Source organism: Dendrobates tinctorius, unplaced genomic scaffold, assembly GCF_039654945.1.
Source record: "Dendrobates tinctorius isolate UK_male_01 unplaced genomic scaffold, ASM3965494v1 ptg000129l, whole genome shotgun sequence".
In the NCBI taxonomy this organism is placed as follows: domain Eukaryota; kingdom Metazoa; phylum Chordata; class Amphibia; order Anura; family Dendrobatidae; genus Dendrobates; species Dendrobates tinctorius.
In genome coordinates, this window is record NW_027361797.1 from 18,322,096 (window position 1) to 18,334,926 (window position 12,831).

The window sequence follows — 12,831 nt, forward strand, 5'->3', positions numbered from 1 at the left end:
TTGTTATATAAATTCGTGATTGAGGATAATGTCACATTTGCACAAAGCTGAAAAGTTGGGGCCTAGAGTTGGTTACCGGTGGGCCTTTGGCACCCTTGTCCGACATTGATAACACCTATATTTATTGACATTGTTATGTCACATGATCACTGCGGCCAATCAGTGGCAGCTTCACTGACCTCTCTGACAGACAAATAAGACATTAGGAAAAAGTATGAACTGCGACTGTCCTCTCACCAACTCCACATGTCAATTATGTCTAAAAAAAAAGGGGAACTGTGAAGCGGCCGCTGATTGGCTGGAGCAATTTTGTGACATAACAATAACATGCAAGCTCAAGGAGAGCTAGTGCCAACATCACTGGAATGTTTCCCACACCGGAGGCGAGTATAGGTGTTATTATTTTACTGGGGGGAAACATGATGATTGTAAAGAGGCTGTCCAAGTAGTGGACAAATCCTTTAAGCTTTTTGAACATACTGTTGGAGTCTGGAAAATCAGTTTTCTAAACCAAATTAGGTCTACTCGAAAAAAAAATGTTTCGTGTCACGGTTCTCCCCGTCATGGTGTCTGGGATGCAGTTACTGACAGCTCAGCTGTCCAGTCCAATACAGGGGTATACTCAAAGCTGTCAATACTTTGATGGACAGCATGTCCATCCAATCTGGTACAGGAGCATGCTGAGCGGTCACTGTGTTGATTAACAGCTCAATTAGCCAATCTGTGAATGGGAGGCGTCGGCTGTCTCAGATGTTCACTATCTTGGGTGATTGCAATGCCTACTTAACTGACCAGCTTCACCCAGACTACTGCCAGATGTACATCCATCTTGTGAGGATTGTGTTCTGTGATCTCCTGTGCCTTGTGCTCTGTTTGCTTGATCTGTTGCCTGACTGGACTTTATTCTGATCATCCGCCTGTTTATCCCCTTCAGTTCCGATCCGTTAACCTCCCGGTACTTTGACCTCAGAACGTTACCTGACTTCGCTTTTGTCTCTTCCTTCTGTTTATGACCTACTCTCCTGGCTTCTAACTTTGGACTAACTGACCACTCCAACTCACTGCTTGGCCATGAGAAGTGACTTGTGTCACATTATGTTTCAAAATAAAGTGAAGCATCCCTGCTTAGGCTGCAATGTAGACTGTGGTTACATGCAAGTTACAAAAAGTCAGACTCAATCAATTTTCCTGCAAAACTTTTTTTTTCCAAAAAGTCAGTCCATGTTCTTGTTTCATGCTTGTTGATGTACACTATGTAACCCCACTCACCAGAACTAACCATTTCAAGACACGGCCATTTACCCCCATTCCTGACCATACAGTATACATTTTTGAGTATTTTAGCTTATATGGTTCAAAGAGCTGTAAAACTTTTTCTCATTCGGATATTCAAGTCATTTTTGCATCTTTTTCTCGCAGCATATGAGGCTTCTCTTTTTTTTTTATATCAGACTATATCAGGGTAAAATTAAAGGAAGCAAGTTGTTTTTTACCCATTTTTTATACATTTTCCATAAATAACCACTAAAATACCATTAAACTTTTCTTCCCCATTCTCAAAAGGACATAAGAGAAAAGGGGGCATTTAAATAAACTAAAATTACATAATTGTTGTTGTTTTTCTTATTTCCCTTATAACTAAGTATGGTATATTAGCGTCAGTGAGGCTAGTTTCACATTAGCACTTTTGAGCTCAGCGACGGCCTGCGCACGGCCGCCGCTAAGCCCCGCCCCCTGCCGCGCCTCAGCCGGTAGCTCCGCCTACCGGCGCATAACGCTGCATGTGTCCTGCGTCCCCTATCTTTATCACTGGGGGCGCAGGCCGTGCGCAGTACGTGTTTGGCGGCGCATGCGTCCTTTTGACGGTGCGCCGACCTGCACCAAACGCAACCTGCTGCAGTTTGGTTGCGCTCGGCGCACCGTCAAAAAGGCGCATGCACCGCCAAACACATACTGTGCACGGCCTGCGCCCCCAGTGATAAAGATAGGGGACGCAGGATGCATGCAGCGTTATGCGCCGGTAGGCAGAGCTACCGGCTGAGGCGCGGCAGGGGGCGGGGCTTAGCAGCAGCCGTGCGCAGGCCGTTGCTGCGCTCAAAAGCACTAATGTGAAACTAGCCTAACAAGGGTAGGGCTGTCTACTGGCTGCATATCAGAGCTCTTTGAGTCTTCTATGAACTAGCAGCTCCTGCTCCCTCTCTATACACAATAATCAGCTGACTGCTGGATATGGATTAATATGTGCCAACGGCGCCTCCTATTACTGCATACACTACATATTTTTATCTCTGTGTATATAGTGATCGAAAATATCAAAAAGACTGACCATCACTTTCAAACAGAAAGACAACTGTGAACAGGTGCAAGCTAATAAACTTACTCTATATGTAACTAACAAATTAAAGCTGAACTCTAAAATGCTATAGTCTGGGAGCGACATCATGTTATGTTGGGGTCCCAACAGATGGCATTTTTCTATGTCATCGGCTGTTGGGCACATATGAATATGCCGATTTATGCTTTAAGTACCTTAATTTTTAACTTATTTTCTATAGCGGCAATTCATTTCCAACTTCATATATTCAATGTTTACACACTATAGCATTTCAGACTTCAGCTTTAACCCCTTAATGACCAGGGGTATTTCGATTTTGAATTTCTGTTTTTTTCCTCCCCTTCTTCCCAGAGCCATAACTTTTTTATTTTTCAGTCAATATGGCCATGTGAGGGCTTTCTTTTGTGGGACAAGTCGTACTTTTGAACGCCATCATTGCTTTTAACATACCATGTACTGGAATATGGGGAAAAAGTTCCAAGTGTGGTGAAATTGCAAAAAAAAGGGCAATTCCACAGTTGTTTTTTTTTTTTTTTACTGTGTTCACTAAATGCTAAAACTGACCTGCCATTTTAATTCTCCAGGTCATTATGAGTTCACTGACACCAAACATGTATAGGTTCTTTTCTATTTAAGTAGTGAAAAAAAAATTCCAAAATTTGTTAAAAAAAATTGTGCCATTTTCTGAGACCTGTAGCAACTCTTTTTCATGAAATGGGGCTGGATGAGAGTTTATTTTTTGAGCGCCGAGCTGACATTTTTATTGATACCATTTTGTTGTAGATCCGATCTTTTGATCGCCTGTTATTACATTTTATTGCAACGTAGCTGCGACCAAGAAATGTAAAAACGTAATTCTGGCATTTTGAATTTTTTTCTTTTTGTACAGTTTAGTGATCGGGTTAGTTCTTTTTTTTACAGTGATAGATCGGGTGATTCTGAAAACGATGATACAGAGTATGTGCATATTTGATTTTTTATTGTTTTATTTTGAATGGGTTGAAAGATGAGTAATTTGAACTTTTCTATTTTTTAATTTTTGCATGCTTTAATAGTCTTCATGGGAGACTAGAAGCTGCAGTACTTTGATCGGTTCTGCTATACACAGGCTATGATCATATCACCAGTGTATACTGTAGCTGAAATGCTCACTTGATATAAGCGCCGACCACAGGGCAGCGCTCATAGCAATCTAGCAATGACAACCATAGAGGTCTGCTGCAAACCTCTCTCTGTAAAGCTGACCAATTGGTTTCCCACAATCATGTGGGTCACCGATGGGCCGGATTAGCAATGCGCTTCCGGTAACTGCACGTTAAAAGCTGCTGTCAGAGATTGACAGCGGTATTTAACTAGCTAACAGGCACGGGTGGATCATGATTCCACCGTTGCGGTCACATTTCATCTGTATAGATCAGCTTTCATGTACCCAAAAAGTTATCGGCTCAGTGCCGGAACCCTCACCAAACAGGGGGAGTCTGACGTGGATGTACTATTACGCCCAATGTTGGAAAGGGGTTAATTTGTTACTTACATATAGCAATTGAAAAGGCACAGATGGTGATAAAAAGTCCTTTGTCTTCTCTATGGGTACTCTCTGACAGCCAAATTCCCACGCCTGCAGCCACAAGATCGCATGTAGCTGCGCTATTATGCAGTGATGTTTTAGAACCTCACTGGAGAGTAGGAGCCAGACCGTACAGACATTTAAATTCAATGGGTGGTCCTGAAGATGTCAAGTTGTGATGGGTGAACCCGAGCAGTAAAGTCCAGGGTCCATACTGAACACCTAATGTTCGGGCATGGACCCTGAACACGGACTTTTCCAGGAAGTCTGTGTTACTATTCATGCCTTTCACCTCGAACATCATTGTTTCCCACACTTTCTTCTGCATAACAGATCGATAAACACCGTTGGCACTGATCGGCAGTAAGATTATTGTCAGCTGATGTGAGTACTAATTCCAGCTGTCAACTTTATCATGGCTGGTTACAAAGAATACAGGGGTTCCCAAACTGTTTCTTTTCATTATTTAAATATTAAAGCTAAATTAGACAGCTGGGCACTGGTATTCTCAATCTGGTAAGGAGCCATGGATATTGCCCCCAGCCTAAAAATAACAGCCAACAGCTGCCCCAGAAATGATGCATCTATTAGATGTGCTAATTCTGGCACTTAGCCCGGATTTTCCCACTTGCCCTGTGGCGGTAGTGGAGCGCCCGACCAGGGCTATTGGGGTAGTCGGCACTGGGCCCGTTGATCTCAATGGGAGTTGTCACGGAAGCTGTGACCCGGTCCGTGGCCCTGGGGCTCCATGGCAAAAGGGGGTGAAAGAACAATGAAATAGAATTGATGAATAGTTTGTGACGCCACCTGTGGTGTTCGGCAAGGGAGATGTTAAGCCGACGCTGCATGCAGATCCTCTGGGACTGGTGGTGTGTTGCAGCCAAGATGGTGAAGCTCCCCACAGGTGGAGCTGTAGTCCCAGGGCAGTGTAGATGTAGGGGTAGCTGAGAGGCACAGGCAGTGTAGAAGCTGGTACCCAGATGTAGCGGTACCAGGTGTGTTGGCGCAGGAATGAATGGAGGACACCAGGGCTTGTAGTTCCAAAGCTTTACTCACAGTCTGTAATACGCACAGATTCCTGCCTCCGTGCTGTGTCCTCCGGGTCAGGGACTCAGTCGACCTCCAGGCAAGATAGGACGCTCCCCTCCAACACTCCGCCAACATGTGCCTTTCTGAAAGTCTCCTCTATAGCGCCTTTAAGTGTGAAGATCTCCAAGTACTGAGTTACACTAGAGTTCTTCCTGACAGATGTTCCCAAGAACTCTACTTGTACGGCAAACAGCTGTAGCCTGCTTCGGGGACTCCTTACTCCTGAGTCCCGGCTCACTATCAATGTTGCTGCTGTGCCCCCAAGTCTTAGATGGGAGTAGTGCATTTACAGCCCACTACTCCACCGGTGTCTGCTGCAGAACCATTAGTGTCCATAAAACCTCGGGGACCGGGCCCGGCCTTGCGCTTAGAACTTCTAGGCAGGGTTCTTCCTCTAACCCACATCCTCTGTTCCCTTTTACTCCTACGTTCCATACTATTCTTTCCTTCTTATGGAAGATCAGCTTTCTGTTCAATGTCCTTCTCTTTCTTTCCTTTCCCGTGCCAGCAGACCCAGGTCACTGAGATCTGCTGCAGCACCTCCTTCCTCCATCCATCTCCCAGGGATCTTCTTTCCTCACTCCTCTCTGAGTGACTCCGAACTAACTAACTGACTGACAGACTGAAATTCTAAACCTTCCCACTCTTTTATGTATTCTAAACTCCACCCGCCTTACAGCACGTTTTGTGTTCCAAGCAGGGAGCCACCAAAGGTGCTCTGTTACACTCTAAGCAGGGAGGCGCAATGTGGCTTTGCTGAAATACTGTGTTGTGTGGGATGCGAGTGTTGTAGCGTGGTTAGGAGCCTCCAACCTACCTGGATGGTGGGGTACCCTACCTCAGTAGGAGGTGCAGTACCTCTGTGGCAACTGAACCCTCATGGGCGCCACAGTAGCAAGTGGGGTAATATTTGTGGGGTTGATGTCAACTTTGTATTATCAGGTGACATCAGTTGACTTGTTCCCTATTATCAATAGGAAAAGCCAGATGATGCAAATTTCTCAGCTTTGTAGAAACCCAACCTTCTCTGACCTTGTGCCAAAAAACAGCAGCCATGGATTCCTCCAAGAAGCTGCTTAGAACTCTGAAAATGATGAATGCCCACAAAGCAGAAGATGGCTATAAGAAGATAGTAAAGCATTTTCAAGTTGGCCTTTTCTCAGTTTGCAGTGTAGTTAAGAAATGGCAATAAACAGGAACAGTGGAGGTAAAGATAAAGTCTGGAAGGTCAAGCAAAATTTCAGCGAGAGCTGCTCATAGGAATGCTAGAGAGGCAAATCAGGACCCCCACTTGACTGCAAATGACCTTCAGAAATATTTAGCAGGTTCTAGAGTTGTGGTGTAAGAGACGCTAAGGGCCCCGTCACACATAGCGATCTCGCTAGCGAGATCGCTGCTGAGTCACAAGTTTTGTGACGTAACAGCGATCTCACCAGCGAGATCGCTGTGTGTGACAGCGATCAGCGACCGGCCCCCCTGCTGGTATCACTGATCGCTGTAGGAAAGCCCTGGACATTTTTTTGGTTGCTGGTCCCCTGCTGGCCAGCACACATCGCTGCGTATGACAGGCGGGAGACCAGCGATCAGCTGGTAACTAAGGTAAACGCAGGGTTTCTAAGCCCAGCGCTGTGATTAGAAACCCTCTGTGGTACCTTAGTTACCAGCGCGCTGATGCAGGGAGCTGGTAACTAAGGTACACATCGGGTTTCTAAGTGACGCACATCCCTTAGAAACCCTCTGTGTACCTTAGTTACCAGCTCCCTGCATCAGCGCGTAGGTAACTAAAGTACACAGTGGCGCCGTGCGCTCGGCGTCACTGGTCCTGATCGCTGGTAAAGCTGTATGTCTGACAGCTCCCCAGCAATCATGTAGTGACTCACCAGCGATCCTGACACATTGATATCGTTGTCAGGATCGCTGGTGAGTCGCTATGTGTGACGGGGCCTTAAGGCTGTAGTAGTCATGGCTAACAGGAGCTGCTCTGTCGCACCCTGGCCCTCCATCACATAAATACATTGTCCCTTCTGTTGTGCACTCAATGGTTTACTTACTTGCACATCAGAGTCCTCTATGGTCTGCTGGGGGTTTCTTCTTTTAAATACCATGCAAAGGCAGACAGAGTCTTTACTCAGTTCTTTTCTCAGCTCATCCAGATTAGTCACAGGTACAACACAGGATTCTTCACATGTCATAACCTTTCCTTTCCCTGTGCTGTCCCTTATGCCTCCAGGAATATCGCAGGATCGTACCGCCACATCCAGAACCACAGCGCTCTGTCTGGTCAGCCTATTCTACTTCAGGAGTTCCCTGTTCATTTTGCACCGGACATATGGGGTCATTGCCATGTAATTAGCTGTCACCATGTTGATGCTGCCCTATATTTCTCCACCTCTTGTGTGACCGTTAGCCCCTAGGACCTGGATGAGCTGGGCTCTTCTGCTTTAACATTGCGGGGCACATCTGCCCTGGCCAGGCTCCCAGCCCCTACTCCCCAAACCCAGGAAGCTCTCTCTAACTTATCTCACTTGACACCTCCTAACTAACTAGATCCCATCTAAATCTATCGTGCCCCCTCTAGTGGCTAATCTGTTTTCTACACTTACCCTGCACAGTACCTTATATAAATATACTGTTGACAGCATTGTCAGACATACGAGGTAAAACGTGTATGCACAATACATTGTAGGACATACCAATACATCAATTACCCCAGCACTGGCAAAGACATAGGAGTGTGTGCAGGGTTTAAACTGTCCTCTGTACTCCCTTACAGTGGTACATTGTTCTACTGTTCAGAGAGACCTGCAGAAATATGGTCTTCATGAAAAAGTCATCAGAAGAAAACCTATCCTGCATTCTTACCATGAAATTCAGCATCATAAGTATGCAAAAGAACATTTAAATAAGCCTGATGCCTTTTTGAAACAAGTCCTGTGAACCGATGAGGTTAAAATAGAACTCTTCAGCCACAATGATCAAAGATATGTATGGAGAAAAAGGGGCACAGAATTTTAAGAAAAGAATATCATGCCAAACATTAAGCATGGGAGTGGATCAATCATTCTTTGGGGCTGTGTTGCAGCCAATGGCATGGGTAACATTTCACAGGTAGAAGGAAGAATTGATTTAATGAAATTTCAGCAAATTCTTGATGCAAACATAACACCAGCTATAAAAAAAAGCTGAAATTGAAAAGAGGATGGCCTCTAAAATTAGATAATGATTCTAAACATATGTCAAAATCCACAATAGACTACCTCAAATGGCGAAGCTGAAGGTTTTACAATGACCCTCACAGTCCTCTGATCTGAACGTCATTAAAAATCTGTGGCTAGACCTCAAAATAGCAGTGCATGCAAGACGACCCAGGAATCTCATAGAATTGGAAGAATTTTCCAAAAAGGAATGGATGAAAATGCCTTAAACAAGAATTCCAACACTCTTGGTTGGCTGCAAAAGTGGTTTACAAGATGTGATACTTGCAGAAAGGGGTGCTACTAGGCACTAACTATGCAGGAAATTCAAACTTTGGCATCGGCTCATTTTCCTTTTTGTAGTTTTTAAAATGTAAACTATTACAATATTTATTTTTTGCCTAAAATACAAAGGAAATATGCAATTTCTAACCATTTTTTAAATCAATTCATCTTCAACTTGCTTAACTGTTCCCAATAACAGCAATTTTGACCAGGGTTGCGCATGTGAAAAATGGGTGCCAAACCTTGCAAGTATAGACCGGTCCTTATTATAGTACAAAAAAGAAAAATTTGGAGCCAGACACATCCGTGATGTTATGACTCAACATTTGCAGTCCCAACTTGACAGGAACCCGCACTATGCTTCACTGTTGCCTGCAAATTCTCATTATTGTACCACTTTTCAGTCCTTCAATGAACACACTAACTTCTGTTACTGTCAAATATTTTTTTTTATTTTTACTCATCAGTCCAGAGAAACTTTTGCCATTTTTCTGCACTTCGGTTCCTATGTTTTTTATGCATGATAAATTACTTGGCTTTATTTTCATGTTGAAAGTGTGACCTTCTTGGCCGCAATTATTCCATGTGAATACTTCTTCTGGACAGACTTATCCAAACAGTAGATGAGTTTAGCTGGGATACACAAGCTGTTGTCAGGTTTGAGTTAATGGCACTGCTGAAAATCTCGTGATTTTGAAGTGAAGTATGATCTGCTGCACTAAGTTTCCTTCTCCAACCACTGGATCTACAATCCTCAATGTTACCCATTTTGAGTGCTTTTTCACAATAGCTTCAACAGCAGTCTGCTTTGAAATCTTTGATGCAGTTTAACACCTACAGCCAGGCACTGTATTCATCTCTGATGTCATAAATGTACACAAAGTCCGAAAATTCCAGATCTACTGCAACTTCTGTATGCCGTGAGTTAAAAATGTGATTATATTGTATACTGGGGTTAGGAATATAGGACCTCTATGTATATTCACATAATTTGCGCACTTTGCACCTTACACTTTTCTTGCTGACCTAACTCTGCAGTATCATGACCCTGTAACTCCAGATTCTCTTTAAAAATTAATTTTTGAGTAATGAGTTTTTTTGAGCAGTTCAAACAAGGGACATCCCAAGTAGGCTGGCCAATTCCTCACCTCACTAGTATCCCCTTGCTTAGGCACTCCATGGAGGGTAAGATTTATGGGCGAGTAAGGGAGAGTTCTCGATGAGCGAAGGCGCCACTCGTGTTTTACCTAGGGTGCCAACCTCCACAGCAATGAAGGGACTCCTTTAATAGGGATTCCTGAGGGTGAGTTAAAGTTAATATATTTTTTACCTCCTTTAAAAACAAAAAGGTAAGCAAAAATATATTTTTTGGTGAATATATTAATATTATTTTTTTTTGGATCTGTCAGTGCATTCCTCTTGACATTTGAATTTTGGCTGCTCTTATATAAAGCCCCATTACAGTCCCCTATCATGCTGAACTGCTCATTCAGACCTAAATATATATCAATGGTCTGATTGCAGGTGTTTTGTCATGGTAATAGATTGTAAAAACATGCATGTTTTTACATATTTCCCATAAGGGATGGGGGCATTGCTCTAGAATCACTGCGTTGAGAAACATGTGACGGTGTCTCTGCAGTGTTGGATGTTGATCTCCATGAGATCATTCATCCTCATTTTTCACAGTCTTTTACTAGGCATTGCTCCTACTGGACAGTTTCCTACTCCACACTGATGAGAGGCAATACCCCGAAACAGCTGTCTGTGGATAGATACCATGTTTTGGCATAGGTGGTTTCCTTCATTGGAGACTGCCCTTCCCGTGGTTGTTCCTTCCTGGGGAAAGACCTGGCTAGTCATTGCTTGCGTTGAGAAACATGTGATGGTGTCTCCGCGGCATGTGTTTTGCATGTCTTTACATATTTCCCATAAGGGATGGGGGCTTTGCTCTAGAATCACTGCGTTGAGAAACATGTGATGGTGTCTCCGCAGTGTTGGATGTTGATCTCCATGAGTTCATTCATCCTCATTTTTCACAGTGGTAATAGATTGTGTCATTGGGTATGTTACTACAAGTTATGCAGGGACTTCTAGGGTCACAAGGATGAACCATCATTGAGCAGGGGTGCCAGATTGCATTCAAGTATACAAACCAAGAAAAAATAAAAAAAAAATCTTCCACGTCGATCCTGCTAATACATGTTGTGCGAAGAATAGTGCTAGAAAATTAAAATAAATCTGTCATTATAAATAAACAAGAAAACTAAAATTAGCATGATATTTTATTTTGATCTTAGTAACATGCGGTCAGTAATTAAGCTATCATTTTACAAGACTGGAACTTTCTTAGGGATTAATTAACAACAAGGTGTGAAGTCAGCAACAGGGAACAGATTTTTCATAAATAATTGCTTCAGGTTCAAGTCCTAATTTCAGTATTACAGTTATATAGCCAATTTATCCGAAGGTTTAGGAAAAATAAATAGTGTATGGGACCAATTCATCAACGTGTTTATGCCAGAATTCTAGAGTAAAACACTTTGAAAAGTTGCGAAAATTTAGCTGCTCTTCATGGGCTAGTCCAGGCCAGCTCTGCCAAACTGGGTAGTGCATAGGTGTGATGGGACCTAGTGGCTGACAAATTTAGCATAAGTTACACTGTAACATGCCAGAAATGTAACTCAAGACCCTGACGAAGATACCTTCCACTGAGGAAATGCAACAAATCCATTAAGTAGCATGTGCCTGATAATGAATTTGGCACATCCTACTCCACTACACCCCTTGATTAAGACTGGTGTGTACAACTCTAGCCTTAATGAATTAGGCCAGTTTCACACTAGCGAATGGAGGAGCTGCAGACGGATGCAGACTTCCCCCCTGAAGCTCTTCCCATGGCCGTACCTCCTCCAGTCAGCTCTGCCTCCGTTGGCATGCGGCATGCGTACCCTATCTTTAGCATTAGGTACGCAGGCCGTGCCGATGTATGTGGATGCCTCCGCATCCGTCATTTTGACAGTTTGGCGACAGCACCAAAATGCAACACGTTGGTTTGGCAGAGGAGGACAGCATTAGTTAATATAAGTCTACATACCCCATTATATTTGTGGATGGTCATTATAGGATTTGAAGAAAATGGCATTAATAACATTTACATGTAGTCATCCATCATTAGAGTTCCTGTACAACAAGATTTTGTTAACTCTCCATTATATGTGTAAAATTTTCAGATACTTTTGCAGTATAACATACTATAATGTATCTAGTATATGGAATATGTACAGGAATGTACAGCAGATGTGAACAACAGCTGGATGATCACTGTTGCCAACAGTTAGAATTGCTTGAAATGCAAGGCTAATTTAATAAGATTTCATAATTGCTGCTTTGTACACCATAATGATTATATTTAATTTATTTCAAGGAAAATAGCTTAATAGTTGCCTAACAGTGTTCTTTCCAGAATGCATCAATAATTTCTTACTCATTAACCTTAGAGATGAGGGAATCTTTTGAAATTTGTGTGTGTGTTTGATTCATGGCTAATAAATCTGTTATGAATCTCAATTCTATAAAGACTCTAATTGTAGCAAAAATATATGCAAAATTTCATTTGAGCTCTTTAATACAAGTATAGCCTTATTAATGTCCAAGTGTAAAGGAAAGGAAAAGCTGCTTACACTTCCTCTTGAAGATTTGATAGTTATATAATGCACTAGTAACTAACTGTGGTTAGTTATAACAAATTATAATGATTATATCTATATATACTGCTCAAAAAATAAAGGGAACACAAACAGCCTGTCGCAAATGGAATAGTGTTCCCTTTATTTTTTTGAGCAGTATATATAAAGCTGAGTGTATAGCCCCACCCACTCCGCATAGCCACACTTAATAATAATAATCTTTATTTTTATATAGCGCTAACATATTCCTCAGCGCTTTACAGTTTGCACACATTATCATTCCTGGAGGAAACCCACGCAAACACGGGGAGAACTTATAAACTCCTTGCAGATGTTGTCCTTGGTGGGATTCAAACCCAGGACTCCAGCGCTGAAAGGCTGCAGTGCTATCTACTGAGCTACCGTGCTGCCCTCACTCTATTATTCCACATCATCCCGTCAGCCAGAGCCATCAGACCACTATCCCTAATATCCCACATCATCCTGTCAGCTAGAGCCACTGGACCACTACCCCTAATATCTCACATATGTTAGGCGAGGCAGACTCCAGAAGTGGACCCTCTGGACCGTGGCACTGAGGGGCTCCCGGGCGAGCAACCAGGTGGAGCCGACCCCTATACAGGGACCGTTAGGAGCAGGCCCCAGGGTTCAAATGCCATGGCAGCCGGTACC